Source organism: Tamandua tetradactyla, chromosome 8 (assembly GCF_023851605.1).
Source record: "Tamandua tetradactyla isolate mTamTet1 chromosome 8, mTamTet1.pri, whole genome shotgun sequence".
NCBI classification, from domain to species: domain Eukaryota; kingdom Metazoa; phylum Chordata; class Mammalia; order Pilosa; family Myrmecophagidae; genus Tamandua; species Tamandua tetradactyla.
In genome coordinates, this window is record NC_135334.1 from 23,565,589 (window position 1) to 23,583,038 (window position 17,450).

Below are 17,450 nucleotides of genomic sequence, written 5' to 3' on the forward strand. Positions count from 1 at the left end.
TTGAGAGCGCCTTCTTGATCAAAAGGGGGAAGAGAGAAATGAGACAAAATAAAGTATCGGTGGCTGAGAGATTTAAAACAGAGTCAAGAGGTTATCCTGGAGGTTATTTTTATGCACTGTATAGATACCCTTTTTACTTTATGGTATATTTTTAGTTTATGGTGTATTGGAGTGGCTAGAAGGAAGTACCTGAAACTGTTGAGCTGCTTTCCAGTAGCCTAGATTCTTGAAGACAATTGTATAAAGATACAGCATTTACAATGTAATTGTGTGATTGTGAGAACCTTGTGTCTGATGCTCCTTATATTCAGAGTATGGACAAATGAGTAAAAAATATGGAGAAAAATAAATAAATAATAGAGGGGACAAAGGGTAAAATAAATTGGGTAGATGGAAACAATAGTGGTCAATGAGAGGGAGGGCTGCGGGGTATGGTATGTATGAGTTTTTTCTTTTTATTTCCTTTGCTAGAGTGATGCAAATGTTCAAAAAATGATCATGGTGATGAATATACAACTATACGATGATATTGTGAACACTGATTGTACACCATGTATAGAATTTTTTATGTCAAAAATATATGTATGTTAAGTTTTTACAATTAAAAAAGATGTCTTTACACGGCATAGAAACCATCTGAAGTATAAAATCACTGGTTCACAGTATCATCACATGGTTGTGCATACAGACCCATGATCAAGTTACAACATTTTCACCACTCCAGAAAAGAAATAAAAAGAAAGAAGAAAACCCTTATCCTCCCATACTCCTTATTCCCCACATTATTGGCCCATAGTGTTGGTGTAATGCATTTGTTACTGTTGATGATAGAATATTAAAATATACTATTACTGTTTACTATAGTCCGTAGTTTGCAGTAAGTACAGTTTTTCACACACACCCCTCTATTATTAAGTCCTTATAATACTGTTTTACATCTACTCTAGTTCATGAAAGAACTTTTTTATATTTGTGCAGTTAATCACAGACATTGTTCACCACAAGATTCACTGTGTTATACATTCCCATGTTTTAACCTCCAACTTTCCTTCTGGTTACATACATGACTCCAAAACTTCCCCTTTCCACCACTCTCACACACCATTCAGCACTGTTAATTATTCTCACAATAATGTGCAACCGTCACCTCTGTCCATTTCCAAACATTTAAGTTCACCTGAGCTAAACATTCTGCACAATTTAAGCAATCCCTCCCCATTCTTTAGCCTCATTCTATATCCTGGTAACCTATATTCTATATTTTGTATTCATGAGTTTACATGTAATGATTAGTTCATATCAGTGAGATCATAAAATATTTGTCCTTTTGTGTCTGACTTACTTCACTTAATATAATGTCCTCAAGGTTCATCTATGTTGTTGTGTGTTTCAAGACTTCATTCCTTTTTAATGCTGCATAATATTCCATGGTATATATATATACCACATAATGTTTATCCAGTCATCTACTGATGGAAACTTGGGTTGTTTCCACTTTTTAGCAATTGTAAATAGTGCCACTGTGAACATCGGTGTGCAAATGTCCGTTCATGTCCCTGCTACTCAGGGTACTGGGATTGCTGGGTCTAAGGCAACTCTGTACTTAGTTTCCTGGGGAACCACCAAACCATCTTCCACAGTGACTGTTCCATTTTACATTCCCATCAATGGTGAATAAGTGTTCCAATTTCTCCACATCTTCTCCTACAATAGTGTCGTTCTAGTAGGTGTGAGATGATATCTCTGTGCTTTTGACTAGCATTTCCTTAATAGCTGGTGAAGCTGAGCATCTTTTCATATGCCTCTTAGCCATCTGTGTTTCCTCTTTGGAGAAATGTCTATTCATGTCTTTTGCCCATTTTAAAATCGGGCTGTTTATCTTTTTACTGTTGAGTTGTTGGATTTCTTTATATATACTGATATCAAACCCTTATCAAATATGTGGTTTCCAAGTATTTTCTCCTATTGAGTCAATTGTCTTTTTACCCTTTTGACAAAGTTCTTTGAAGCACTGAAATAATTGATTTTGTGGAGTTCCCACATATCTGTGTTTTCTTTCATTGCTTGTGCTTTAGGTATAAAGTCTAAGAAACCACTGCCTAAGACTAGATCTTGAAGATGTTTCCCTTCATTCTCTTCTAGGAGTTTTATGGTACTGATTCTTATATTTAGGTCTTTGATCCATTTTGAGTTATTTTTTAAGTAGGGTGTGAGTTAGGGGTTCTCTTTCATTCTTTTGATTATGGATATCTAGCTCTCCCAATACCATTTCTTTTTTATGCATTTTCATTGATATATATTATATATTCACATTATATAATCATCCAAAGTGTACGATCAATGGTTCACCATATCATCATATAGCTGTTAATCATCAGAATCAATTTTTTGAACTTTTTCATTACTCCAAACACAATAAAAATAAATGTAGGGTGGGCCATGGTGGTTCAGCAGGCAGAGTTCTTGGAGACCTGGGTTCGATTCCCAGTGCCTGCCCATGCCAAAAAAAAAAAAAAGTTAAATATAAAAAAGAGCACCCAAAATATTTTATCCCCCATTCCCCCATTATTATTATTATTATTATTATTATTTTGTCTGTATTTTCTTACTCATCTGTCCATACACTGGATAAAAGAAGTGTCAATCACAGGTTTTTCACAATCAGACACCAACACCATTTATTGAAGGAACTGTTCTGTCCCAATTGAGTGGGCTTCAGAGCCCATAGATCCATAGATCTGAGGGGTTATTTCTGAGCTCTCAATTGGATTACATTGATCAATATATCTATCTTTATGCCAAAAGTATCATGCTTTTTTTTTTGCATACTGTGTGGTGGGAGTCACATTTTATTCTTTTTAATGTGAATATCCTGTTATTGTAGCACCATTTGTTGAATATTCTCTTTTTTCTTTTTGGAGGGCATGGGCTGGGATCGAGCTCTGGTCTCCTACATGGCAGGTGAGAATTCTACCACTGAATTACTCATGCACTCCCTATCATACTGCTTTAATGACTGACTTTATAATATGCAGGAAGTGTGATACTTCCCACTTCATTCTTCTTTTCCAAGATGTTTTAGCTATATGAGTTCCGTTACCCTCCAAAATAAAAATGATAATTAGTTTTTCCATTTCTACAAAGTAACCTGTTGTAATTTTGATTGGTATAACATTGAACCTGTAGATCAATTTGGGTAGAATTGACGTCTTAATGATGTTTAGCCTTTAAAAAAATATTTTTATTATAAACAACGAACAAACATACAAACATTCTTCACATGGTTACAATCAATGGCACACAATATCATTACATAGTTGTGTATTCATCACCATGATCATTTTTTTAACATTTGCATCTGTCTAGCAAAAGAAAGCAAAAACTCATACACGCCATACCCCTTACCACTCCCTCTCATTGACCACTAGTATTTCAATTTACTCAATTTATTCTAACCTTTGTTCCCCCTATTATTTGTTAATTTTTCATCCATATGTTTTACTCACCTGTAAACATTTATCTACTTACCGTAGATAAAAGGAGCAACAGACACAAGGTTTTCACAATCACATAGTCACATTGCAAATTATTATTATACAGTCATCTTCAAGAAACATGGGTACTGGAACACAGCTCTACAATTTCAGGTACTTCTCTCTAGCCAATCTAATACACCATAAACTAAAAAGGTGATAGCGATATAATGCCTAAAAATATCCTCCAGGATAACCCCTTGACTCTGTTTGAAATCTCTCAGCCACTGACACTTAATTTTGTCTCATTTCTCTCTTCCCCCTTTTGGTCGAGAAGGTTTTCTCAATCCCTTGATTTCTGAGTCCCAGCTCATTCTAGGATTTCTGTTCCACATTGCCAGGGTGGTTTACCTGGAAGTAAATGTCCCACATTGAGAAGGGGAAGGCAGTGAGTTCATTTGCCATATTGGCAGAGAGAGAGAGAGAGAGAGGGAGGGAGGGAGGGACGGAGGGAGGGAGGGAGGGAGGGTGGGAGGGAGAGAGAGAGAGAGGGAGAGAGAGAGAGAGGGAGAGAGAGAGAGAGGGGGAGAGAGAGAGAGAGAGAGAGAGAGAGGCCACATCTGAGCAACAAAAAAGGTTCTCTGGGGGTAACTCTTAGGCCTAATTTTTTTTTGGGGGGGGGGGCGGTGTGCATGGTCCGGGAATCAGACCCAGGTCTCCCACATGAAAGGCCAGCATTCTATCACTGAACCACTGTGTACCCATTCTTAGGCCTAATTTTAAGTAGTCTTAGCCTATCCTAGGCTGGGTTAAATTTCATAGGACCAAATCCCAAGATTGAGGGCTCAGCCTATTGATTTAATTGTCCCTACTTCTTCTGAGAATATCAGGAAGTCTCCAAATGGGGAAGTTGAATATTTCCTCCTTTTTCCACATTTCCCCAAAGGGACTTTGCAAATACTTCTTTCTTCACTGTTCAAATCACTGGGATTTATCAGGACATCACACTAACCTGGACAAACCTACAAAATCTCATGCCCTATTCAAAGTCCCATGTACATATGGTGTTCAAGTAAACTGTCCATATAAGTTAAATTAGGAAATGCAAGAGTCAAAACATAAATTTTGTATCAAATAAGCATTTCTTGCTTTAGTCTCACACAGAAGTTGAAGTTTTCAAATATGAATGGCCATCTATTCTTAACACCCTCCAATACTGGCATTCATTTGTTCCTTCTCATGCAAAAACATTTTTAAATTTGCGCATTTAATCACTATCATTGTATGCTCTAGGCATTCCTTGATTATAAAATAAATATAAAATAAAGACCTCAGTCTTTATTGTCTAGCTTTCCTTCTGGTTTCATATGTGCCCCCAACCCTCCTCCCTCTATCATTCTCATATTCAGCTTCATTCAGTGTAATTACGTTATTGTGCTACGATCAGGTAGTATTGTGCTATCCATTTCTGAATTTTTACAGTCAGTCTTGTTGTACAATCTGTATCCCTTCAGCTCCAATTACCCAGTCTCTACCCTATTTTTATCTCCTGATAACCTCAATTCTTGATTGAAATTCTCCAAGTTCACTCATTAATTGTAGTTCATATCAGCGAGACCATACAGTATTTGTCCTTTGTTTCTGGCTAATTTCACTCAGCATAATGTCCTCAAGTTCCATCCACATTATTACATTCTTCATGACTATTTTGTCTTACAGCTCTGTAATATTCCATTGTATGTATATACCACAGCTTGATTAGCCACTCCTCTGTTGATAGGCATTTGAGCTGTTTCCATTTCTTGGCAGTTGTAAATATGCTGCTATAAACATTGATATGCAGGCCCGTGTCCTTGCCCTCAAGTCCTCTAAATAGATACCTAGTGATGGTATTGCCGGGTCATATGGCAATTCTATACTTAGCTTCCTGAGGAGCCACTAAACTGCCTTCAACAGTGGTTGTACCATTTGACATTCCCACCAACAGTGGATAAGTGTGTCTCTTTCTCCATATCCTCTCCAGCACTTGTCATTTTCTATTTTTTTGATAATGGCCATCTGGTGGGTGCGAGATGATATTTCATTGTGGTTTCGATTTGCATTTCCCTAATAGCCAGGGAAGTTGACCATCTTTTCATGTGCCTTTTAACCATTTGTATTTCCTCTTCTGAGAAGTGTCTGTTCGTATCTTTTCCCCATCATTAATAGGGTTGTTTGTCTTTTTGTTGTTGAGTTGAACAATCTCTTTATATATTCTGGATACTAGACCTTTATCTAATATGTTGTTTCCAAATATTGTCTCCCATTGTGTAGGCTGCCTTTTTACTTTCTTGACAAAGTTTTTTGATGCACAAAAGTGTTTAATTTTGAGGAGTTCCCATATATCTATTTCTTTCTTCAATGCTCATGCTTTGGGTGTAAGATCTACGAAACTGCCTACTATTAGAAGTTTTATAATATATTTCCCTACATTTTCTTCTAAAAGTTTTATGGTCTTAGCTCTAATGTTTAGGTCTTTGAACCATTTTGAGTTAATTTTTGTATAAGGTGTGAGATATGGATCCTCTTTCATTCTTTGGCATATGGATATCCAGTTATCCAAGCACCATTTATTGAAGAGACTATTCTGTCCCAGGTGAGTTGGCTTGACTGCCTGATCAAAGATCAATTGTCTATAATGAGAGGGTCTATAGCTGAACACTCTATTCAATTCCATTGGTCAATATATCTATCTCTATGCCATACCATGCTGTTTTAACCACTGTAGCTTCGTAACACGCCTTAAAGTCAGGTAATGTGAGACCTCCCATTTCATTTTTCTTTCTCAAGTTATTTTTAGCTATTCAGGGCACCCTTCCCTTCCAAATAAATTTGGTTATTGGTTTTTTTCTATTTCTGTATTTCTGGTTGCTATTGTAAGTGGAACTTTTTTCCTGATTTCCTCCACAGATTGTTCATTATTAGTGTATAGAAACACTACTGATTTTTGGGTGTTCGTCTTGTACCCTGCCACTGTACTCATTTATTAGCTCTAGAAGCATTGCTGTAGAGTTATGAGATTTTCAACATATAGTATCATATCATCTGCAAACAATGAGAGTTTTATTTCTTCCTTTCCAATTTGGATGCCTTGTATTTCTTTTTGTTGTCTAATTGCTCTGGATAGAACTTCCAGCACAATGTTGAATAACAATGGTGACAGTAACATCCTTGTCTAATTCCTGATCTTTGGGGGAAAGCTTTCAATCTTTCCCCATTGAGGATGATTTTAGTTGTGGATTTTTCATATATTCCCTTTATCATGTTGAGGAAGTTCCCTTCTATTCCTATCCTTTGAAGTGTTTTCAATAAGAAAGGATGTTGAGGTTTGTCAAATGCCTTTTCTGCATCAATCGAGATGATCATGTGATTTTTCTGTTTTGATTTGTTGATATGGTATATTATATTAATTGATTTTCTTATATTGAACCATCCTTGCATACCTGGAATAAATCCCACTTGGTCATGGTGTCAAATTATTTTAATGTGCTGCTGGATTCAATTTGCAAGAATTTTGTTGAGGATTTTTGAATTTATATTCCTTAGTGAGATTAATCTTTTCAATCTCACTAAGGAAAAGAAAAAGTATTTTCTTTTCTTGTGGTGTCTTTGTCTGACTCTGGTATGAAAGTGATGTTGGCCTCATAGAATGACTTAGGTAACCTTCCCTCCTCTTCATTTTTTTAATTAGTATCATCAGGATTGGTACTAATTCTTTCGTGAATGCTTGCTAGAATTCTCATGTTAACCATCTGGTCCTGAACTTTTCTTTTGGAGGGAGCTTCTTAATAACTGATTCAATTTCTTTTCTTGTGATTGGTTTGTTGAGGTTGTCTATTTCTTCTCAAGTCAATGTTGGTTGTTCATGCCTTTCTAGGAAGTTGTCCGTTTCATCTACATTGTCTAGCTCATTAGCATAAAGTTGTTCATCGTATCCTCTCATTACCTCCTTTATTTCTGCAGGGTCAGTGGTTATGTCTCTTCTTCCATTTCTGATTTTATTTATTTGCATCCTCTCTCTTCTTCTTTTTGTCAACCTTGCTAAGGGTCCAACAATTTTATTGATTTTCTCAAAGAGCAAACTTCTGGTTTTGTTGGTTTTCTCAATTGTTTTCATGTTCTCAATTTCATTTATTTCTATTCCAATCTTTGTTATTTCTTTACTTTGCTTGCTTTGGGGTTAATTTGCTGTTCTTTTTCTAGTTCTTCCAAGTGAACAGTTAATTCCTTGATTTTTACTTTTTAGTCTTTTTTGATATAGGCATTTAAGGCAATAAATTTCCCTCTTAGAACTGCCTTTGTCTTTCCCATAAATTTTGATATGCTCTGTTTTCATTTTCATTTGCCTCGAGACATTTATTGATTTCTCTTGTAATTTCTTCCTTGACCCACTGGTTGTTTAAGAATGTGTTGTTGAGCCTCCATATATTTGTGAATTTTTCTGGCCCTCTGCCTGTTATTGATTTTCAACTTCATTTCTTTATGACCTGAGAAAGTGTTTTGTATGATTTCAGTCTTTTAAAATTTAAAATTTTAAAATTGCTTTGTGACCCAATATATGGTCTGTCCTTGAGAATATTCCATGAGCACTTGAGAAAAGTGTATCCTGCTTTTGTGGGGTGTAATAGTCTATAAGTGCCTGTTAAGTCTAGTCCATTTATAGTATTATTCAAATTCTCTGTTTCTGTATTGATCCTCTGTCTAGATGTTCTATCCATTGATGAGAGTGGGAAATTGAAGTCTCCAACTATTATAGTAGATGTGTCTTTTTCTCCCTTCAGTGTTTTTCAGTGTTTGCCTCATATATTTTGGAGCATTCTGGCTCAGTGCATAAATATTTATGATTGTTACATCTTCTTGTTGAATTGTTCCTTTTATTAATACATGGTGTCCTCCTTTGTCTCTTTGAATTCTAATTTGTTGGATATTAGTATAGCTTCTCAGGCTCTTTTCTGATTGTTGTTTGCATGAAATATCTTTTCCCAGCCTTTCATTTTCAAACTATTTTTGTCCTTGGTTCTAAGATGAGTCTCCTGTAGAAAACATATAGATGGGTCCTGTTTTTTTTTTAATCCATTTTGCCAGTCTATGTCTTTTGATTGGGGAGTTTAATCCATTAACATTTAGTGTTTTTACTGTAAGGACAGTACTTTCTTCTATAACTTTGCCTTTTGGATTTTATATATTATATCTAAATTTTCCTCTTTTTACTTTTACTGATAGTCTTCATTTTCACACTCTTCTCCAGACTTTTCTCTACTGTCTCTAACTATCTACCTCTAGTGTTCCCTTTAGTATTTCTTGCAGAGCCAGTCTCTTGGTCACAAATTCTCTCGGGGATTATTCATCTGAAAAATATTTTAATTTCCTCCTCATTTTTGAAGGACAATTCCTTAATTTCCCCCTCATTTTTGAAGAATAATATTCTTGGTTGGCAGTTTTTCTCTTTTAAGATCTTAACTATGTTATACCACTGTCTTCTTGCCACCATGGTTTCTGCTGAGAAATCTACAAATAGTCTTATTGGGCTTTCCTTGTATGTGATGGATTGCTTTTCTCTTGCTACTTTCAAAATTCTCTCTTTCTCTTTGACAGCTGCATTCTGATTAGTAAGTCTCTTGGAGTATGTCTATTTGGATCTATTCTGTTTGGGTTACACTGCACTTCTTGGATCTGTAATTTTAAGTCACTCATAAGACATGGGAAATGTTCAGTGATAATTTCCTCCATTAGTCATTCTCCTTTTCCCTTCTCTTCTCCTTCTGAGACACCCATAACACATATGTTCATGCACTTCACGTTGTCATTCAATTCCCTGAGTTTCTGCTCATATTTTTCCATTCTTTTCCCTATGTTTTCTTTTCTTGTCAGATTTCAGATGTCCCATCCTCCTGTTCACTAATCCTTTCTTCTGCCTCTGGAAATCTAACGTAGGTTTCCATTGTTTTTTTCATCTCTTCTACTGTGCCTTTCATTCCCATAAGTTCTGTGCTTTGTTCTCTATCTGTTCTTTGGCATTCAGTTCAGCTTATTCTAGAACTCTAGCATAGGTTTTGTTTAATGGATCAGAATTTTTCAGTCTTGTTTTCTTGTTTCTTGCCCTGCCTATATGGGGCCTTTTTTTCCCCCTTAGGAGGGTCTACTTAGATATTATAGACCCCAGTCAAATTTTCTCAGACCATACTGGCCTCCTCTCAAGAGGAAAGTGTCACCTGTGTCAGTTTTCATTGAGGGTGAGACTCAGCAGGTTGACAGACTTTCCTATAAAGCCTCTAAACTCTGTGCTTTTCCTGTCCTGCCAACTATGTGGCACTTGTCTGCCTGTGGTTTCCCGCCAGTATAAAGTGATGTGGTGCCTTTAACTTCAGCAGACTCTCCCTGCTGGGGGTGTGGTTGAGACAGAGGAGGTGTTGTAGGCGGGCTTTAATTGCTTCAGTTTTCCAGACCCTGGGGTCTGAATTCCTTGAGGGAGGGATTCCACCTGAGCTGGGCCCCAGCCCTCTTCTGAGGAAGGCACAGCCTCCAGGGAATTAATTCCTTTCTCCTGACCAGCCTCTTTTTCCCTTAGAGGAGATTAATTCTGCCCTTGCCTGGGGCACCTGGAGCCTGAGAAGCCTTTCAGTTCTATATAATGGGCAGTTAAGTAGTAGAAACAAAGCAAAAAAAAAAAAAATCCTTTTCAGAGCAGGACCTCCGTTCCTCAGATTTGTTAATCAAGAGCTTAAGTTGGTACGTTGCTCTCTGTATCTCCAGGTTCTATGTGCCCCCCCCCTATTTTTAGGTCCAGCCTTTTCAAGTATTTTGTGCTGTCTGATCCAAAAATCCTCTGTTGTTGTTTTTTCTCTTTTATCAGCCCTGCCCCCGCTTCCCCCTTCCCTCCCCCCTTCCCCCCCCCAACCCCGGGCCAGAGCAAAAACTTCTAGTACCTTTAGTTCTTATTTGAGGTTTAGCTGAGCTGGGGGCCTATTTTCAGTAGTCAGAATTTGTTAATTAATTCCACAATTGGACCATGGTTGAGCTCAGCCCCTGCTGCTAGTAAATTCTTTTTTCCTTTCCCCTTTGGAAACCATCCTGTGGGGGAGGGGCACCAGCCTTCATTCTAGGTGGGATCACAGCTGGTCCAGCTTGTAGAGACTGGTGTACGCTGTGTGTCCAGTCACTGACGTGGCCCCAGCAGTTTGTTCTGTACTGTTCATGGGCATTTACTAGTTGCTCTGGAGGACAAACTAAATTCCACACCTCACTAAGCTGCCATCTTGGAACCTCAAGTCCAATGTTTAGCCTTTTAGTCCATGAACATGGATTGTCTTTCCATTTATTTAGGTCTTCTTTGTTTTATTTAAGCAATGTTTTGTAGTTCTCTGTGTACAAGTCCTTTGTATCCTTGGTTAGGTTTATTTATAGATATTTGATTCTTTTAGATACTATTGTAAATAAGATTTTTTCTTGATTACCTCCTTGGATGTCTTATTATTAGTGCATAAAAGCATGATTGATTTTGCATGTTGATTTTGTATCCTGCCCCTTTGCTGAATTTGTTTATTAGCTCAAGTAGATTTTTAAATTTTTTTTCTGGGTTTTCTAAATATGGGATCATGTCATCTGCAAATAGTGACAGTTTTACTTTTTCTTTTCCAATTTGGATGCCTTTTATTTCTTTTTCTTGACTAATTGCTTTAGCTAGAACTTCTAGCACAATGCTGAATAACAGTAGTGACAGGGGGCATCCTTGTCTTGCTCCTGATCTTAGAAGGAAAGCTTCCAGTCTCTCACAATTGAGTATGATATTAGATGTGGGTTTTTCATATATGTCCTTTATCATGTTGAAGAATTCCCTTCAAATCCTACCTTTTTAAGTGTCTTTATCATGAAAAGATGCTGAATTTTTTCAAATGCATTTTCTGCATCAATTGAGATGCTCATGTAGTTTTTCCCTTTTGATTTGTTAATGTGGCGTATTACATCAATTGATTTTCTTATGTTGAACCACTCACATACCGGGAATAAACCCACTTGGTCATGGTGTATAATTCTTTTAATAGGTTGTTGGATTCTATTTGCAAGTATTTTGGGGAGGAATAATATGATGGAATGCCATCTTTTTATTTTTTTAACATTTTTTTAAATTGTGAAATATAACATATTAAAAAAAAAAAACCAACAGATTTTCCAAGTTCAATCTAGCAAGTAGTTTTAGAACAGACTTTAAAGTTTCATATGGGTTACAGTTCCATGAGTTTCCATTTTTTCTTCTAGCTACTCCAAGACACAGGAGACCAACAGAAATATCAATATAATGATTCAACAGTCATACTCATTTGTTAAATCCTATATTTTCTGTTAAATTCCTCCTTGTCTTTAAATAACATATATACATAAAGGCAATAAATTTCAAAGTACATCACAACAATTAGTTGTAGAACAGATTTCAGAGTTTGATATGAGTTGCAATTCCACCATTTTAGGTTTTATTTCTAGCTGCTCTAAGGTGATAGAGGCTAAAAGAAATATCAGCATAATGATTCAGCACTCATACTTTGTTTGTTAAACCCAGCCTTCTCTGTATAACTCCACCATACTTTTGATCTTTCTTCCACTCTTTAGGGGTATTTATCATTTGGTTTTACTTGTCAGATCTATATCTCTCTCTTTATCTTTTAAGTTACTTTTACTTATATTCTTCTATTCTATACTCTTCCCCAAACTTCCCCGTCCTGCCTTTTCTTTTCATCCAGTAGAACTCCCTTTACTGGTTCTAGTAAGGGCAGTCTCTTATTAACAAGCTCTCTGAGTTTCTGCTTATCTATGTATATTTTTATTTCTTCCTCATTTTTGAAGAACAGCTTTTCAGGATAGAGAATTTTTGACTGGCAATTTTTCTTTTAGTATCTTAAATATACCATATCACTGCCTTCTTCCCTTCCTGGTGTCTGATGAGAAATCAGCACTTAGCTTTATTTGGCTTCCCTTATATGTAATGAATTACTTTTCTCTTGCTGCTTTCTGAATTTTCTCCTTCTCTCTGGCATTTGACAGTCTGATTACTGTGTGTCTTGGAGTGGGTCTATTTGGATTCATTTCATTTGGAGTATGTTTGGCTTCTAGGATTTGCATATTTATGTCTTTTATAAAGGTTGGGAAATTTTCAACCATTATTTCTTCAACTAGTCTTCCTGGGATTTTCACTTTTCGTCTCTTTTTGGGATGCCCATGATGCATATATTTGTGTGCTTTGTGTTGTCAATCGTTTCCCTGAGACCATGCTCAAATTTTTCCATTTTTCTCAGCATTTGTTCTTTTGTCTATTCAAATTCAGTAATCTGTCTTTTAGCTTGCTGATTCTTTCTTCTGCCCCTTCAAATCTGCTGTTGTGTGTTTTACGTATATTTTTTATTTCATTTACAGTGTCTTTTATTTCTATAATATCTGTTATTTTTCTATGTATTCTTTCAAATCCTTCTTTATGCTCTTCTGGTGTATTAAGAATATCCTTTATCTCCTTATACACATTTTCCTTCATTTCTTTGAATTGAGTCAGATGATTTGTTTACATATCATTGATTAATTGTTCCAGATTCTGTATCTCTTCCAAGTTTTTGATCTGTTCCTTCAACTGGGCCATTTATTCTTGAGTTTTAGTACGCTGTGTAATTTTCTGCTGGTATCTGGTCATCTAATTATCTTGATTGGCCTATTCTGAAGGTTGATTTCACTCTCTTGTCTAAAGTTTAGTTGTTGCCTGGGTTTTATTAGGGCAGTGCTTTGACAGTTGGTTCACCTGTATTTCTCAGCCAAAATAGGGCGAGGTACCCAATGCAGGGAGTATAAACCAGCTCTAATGGGCCTGGGATAGGGTCTGGAGGGGCTCTGAAAAGCCCTGCAGTTCACCTGCACTTTCTGGTTTTCCTAGCAGATGGCACTGTTCAAGGACTTAATTTTTCTCAGAATTTGTTTATGTCCTAGAGCCCCGGTGGTTTCTGACTGAACCGGGCTGAAACTTTGGGGTTCCTGTGCCCTCACTTCACTGACCAAAATCTAATTGATGTTTGTCTGTGTCCTCCACTTTACTTGTGGTGGAGGATTCCCCCTGCTGCCCTAGTTTGCAGCTGTCCCCCAGGCAAGGATTGGGCCACCCACTGGTGTTTGCCTAGAGGGTGGGAGATGGGCACCAGGACCCAGGGCTGGAAACATGGTCTCTGTCCACGTTTCTTCAGAGTCTTTATCTCTCAATTACCTGGGCCTTGAAATGTCCTCCCCTGTCCCTTGGGTCCCAAACAATTGATTTGGGTAGTTTCTGCCTGGATACCTGCTGCTATTAGGGAACATTTTGTGGTTATCTTCCCGATTCTCCATTTTGGAAGCTCTTCTTTGTTGCCCTTTTGTATGCCGCCCCCGCACCTTCCTTGGCTCTGCCGTGGGTCCCTGTGGGCTTGGGTCTCTGTGTCTGGATATAGAGGGGGCTCTGTTTCACAGCCGTGAGACATTTCATAGTCTGTACCCCATGGGAGGTGCAAGGTCTCCCAGCTGCTGCCTCTGTGTACCTCCCGAGGTAAGTGAGAGCAGGTGAGGGGAGGAGAGAGGACCTATTGATCTAGGATGGAAGTTTCCTTCCTAATATTTTTCTCTTTCATTGAGTCAGTGTTTGTGGGATCCTTCTCCAGTCTCTAACTTCCTCCAGAGTTCTGAGCAAGTGATAAATGTCCATTTACTTGCTGAATCTCTGGGGAAAGGTTTTCAGTAGCGGATTATGTCACCATGTGGATGACATCCCCTTCCCCTAAGTCACATCATATTTTGATGTGACCAACCATTAATTCCTTTTCTGCAACCTCAATTTTGCCTTTTCTAGAATTTCATATAAATGGAATTACACAGTAAAGACTCTTTAGTTTTTGGCTCCTTTTTTTCAGCATGATATTTTTGAGATTCAGCCATAGTATGTGTTCTAGCAGTTCATTTTTTTGCTGAACGGTGTTCTATTGTTTAGATATACCACAATTTGTTTATTCATACACGAGTTGATGGACATTTGGGTTCCTTTCAGTTTTGGTTATTGTCAGTAAAGCTGAGATGCAAGGTAATGTACAAGTCTTTGCGTAATTATGTGTTTTCATTTCTCCTGGGTAAATATTCAATAGTGGAATTGCTGGGTCATGGAGCAAGTGTTTAATTAACTTTACAAAAAACTTCCCAACTGGTTTGTAAAGTGGTTTATCATTTTACACTCCTACTTACTACATATGAGAGTTGCAGTTGCCTTGCATTCTTGGTATTGTCAGTCTTTTAAATTTAGCCATTCTATGGGTGTGTAGTGATATCTCATTGTAGTTTTAATTTGCATCCCCTGTTGAACTAATAGGAAGTATCTTTTTTTGTTTATCTTCTTTTGTGAAGTGCCTGTTCAACTTTTTTGGCCACTTAAAAATATTAACTTGTTGTTTGTCTTATTAGTTTGTCTTATTAGTGAGCTGTAAAAACATATATTCTGCATATAAATCTTTTGTCAGGTATATGTATTTCAAATATTTTTCTCCAAATTTGTGGCTTGCCTTTTCATTTTCTTAACAGCATCTTTTAAAGAGCAGAAGTTTTAAATTTTGTTCAAGTCCAATTTATCTTTTTTTCATGTATGGTTTGTGCTTTTTGTGTTTTAAGAAATCTTTGCCTGCTCTATGTTATAATGATTTTCTCCTATGTGTTCTTCTAAAAGTTTTTTTAATTTTAGCTTTTACATTTTGATTTATGATTTATTTATATATATATATTTAAAATACCAAAAAACACCAAACAAACGCAAGCATTCCTATTTTGATCATTCCATTCTACATATATAATCAGTAATTCACAATTATTTATGATTTATTTTAAGGTAACTTTATGTACGGTATAAAGTAAAAAAAGAATTTTTTTTTCACATGGATGTCCAACTGTCTCAGCACAATTTGTTGAAAATACTCTTTTTCTCCATTGAATTGTCTTGGCCACTGTTCCGGTTTGAATTTGTTGTGTACCCCCCAAAAGCCATGTCCTTTAATCCTTATTCAATATTGCTGGGTGGGACCTTTCTGATTGTTTCCATAGAGATGTGACCCACCCAATTGTAGTTGGTAAATTTGATGAGATGGTTTCATTTGATGAGATGTGTCTCCACCCATTCGAGGTGGGTTGCTTACTGGAGCCCTTTAAGAGTGAACTATTTTCAAAAAAGCATCAGAACCACGAGAGCCACCAGAACCTATAGAGCCAACAGAATGGACAGAGCCCCAGGAAGCTGTTGAAGAGAAAACTAGCAGATGTCACCATATGCCTTTCCAGCTGAGAAAGAAACTCTGAACATCATCAGCCTTCTTAAACCAAGGTATCTTTCCATGCATGCCTTAGATTGGACATTTCTAATTTGGACATTTTCATGCCCTTAGAACTGTAAACTTGCATCTTACTAAATTACCTTTTTTTAAAGCCTTTCCATTTCTGGTATATTGCATTCCAGCACCTTGCACACTAAAACAGCCACTTTGTTGAAAGGCAGTTGGCCATACGTGTGATTCTGTTTCTGGACTCCATATTCTATTGCACTGATCTCCTATGTCAGTTCTTAAGCAAATGCTAGGCTGTCCTGATTACTGTAATGATATAGTAATATTGAAATCAGATAAGATAAAGTCTCCAACCATGTTTTTTTTCCAAGTTGTTCTTTCTATTCTAGGTCCTTTGCATTTCCACATGGATTTAAGAATTAACTTGTCAATTTCTATAAAAAGGCCTTTTGACATTTTGATTGGGGTTGCACTGAAGCTATAGATCAATTTGGGGAAACTGACATTTTGACAAAATTGAATCTTACTCGTTAACATTGCTTACTGTGCAATTATTTCAGATCTTCTTTAATTTCTCTTAGCAAGATTTTGTAGCATTTAGTCTACAGGTTCACATATTTCGAAATCATATCTTTAAGTATATATAATACATCTTTGACATTCATGCACAAATTTTCTTGAGGACTTTGAGAACTCTCCATTTTTTAAAAAATATTTTTATTGACAAATCTTCACAAACATACAGTGCATACATGGTATACAATCAATGGCTCACAATATCATGACATAGTTGTGTATTCTTCACCATAATCATTTTTTTATGAAACATAATCACATACAAACACAAACATTCTTTTTTTTTATTAATTAACGGAAAAAAAGAAATTAACCCAACATTTAGAAATCATACCATTCTACATATGCAATCAGTAATTCTTAACATCATCACATAGATGCATGATCATCGTTTCTTAGTACATTTGCATCGGTTTAGAAGAACTAGCAACACAACAGAAAAAGATATAGAATGTTAATATAGAGAAAAAAAATAAAAGTAATAATAATAGTAAAAAAAAAAAAAAGGACCTATAGCTTGGATGCAGCTTCATTCGGTGTTTTAACATGATTACTTTACAATTATGTATTATTGTGCTGTCCATTTTTGAGTTTTTGTATCTAGTCCTGTCACACAGTCTGTATCCCTTCAGCTCCAATTACCCATTATCTTACCCTGTTTCTAACTCCTGCTGGACTCTGTTACCAATGACATATTTCAAGTTTATTCTCAAATGTCCGTTCACATCAGTGGGACCATACAATATTTGTCCTTTAGTTTTTGGCTAGACTCACTCAGCATAATGTTCTCTAGGTCCATCCATGTTATTACATGCTTCATAAGTTTATCCTGTCTTAAAGCTGCATAATATTCCATCGTATGTATATACCACAGTTTGTTTAGCCACTCATCTGTTGATGGAGATTTTGGCTGCTTCCATCTCTTTGCAATTGTAAATAACGCTGCTATAAACATTGGTGTGCAAATGTCCGTTTGAGTTTTTGCCCTTAATTCCTTTGAGTAGATTCCAAGCAATGGTATTGCTGGGTCGTATGGCAATTCTAT

The 17,450-nt window shown here is 36.5% G+C and overlaps 1 pseudogene; it reads left to right on the forward strand.

Annotated features, from left to right (window-relative positions):
- The first annotated feature begins 14,013 nt into the window (after nt 1-14,013).
- LOC143645040 (elongation factor 1-alpha 1 pseudogene) overlaps nt 14,014-17,450 on the forward strand; it is a 32,922-nt pseudogene continuing 29,485 nt past the window's right edge.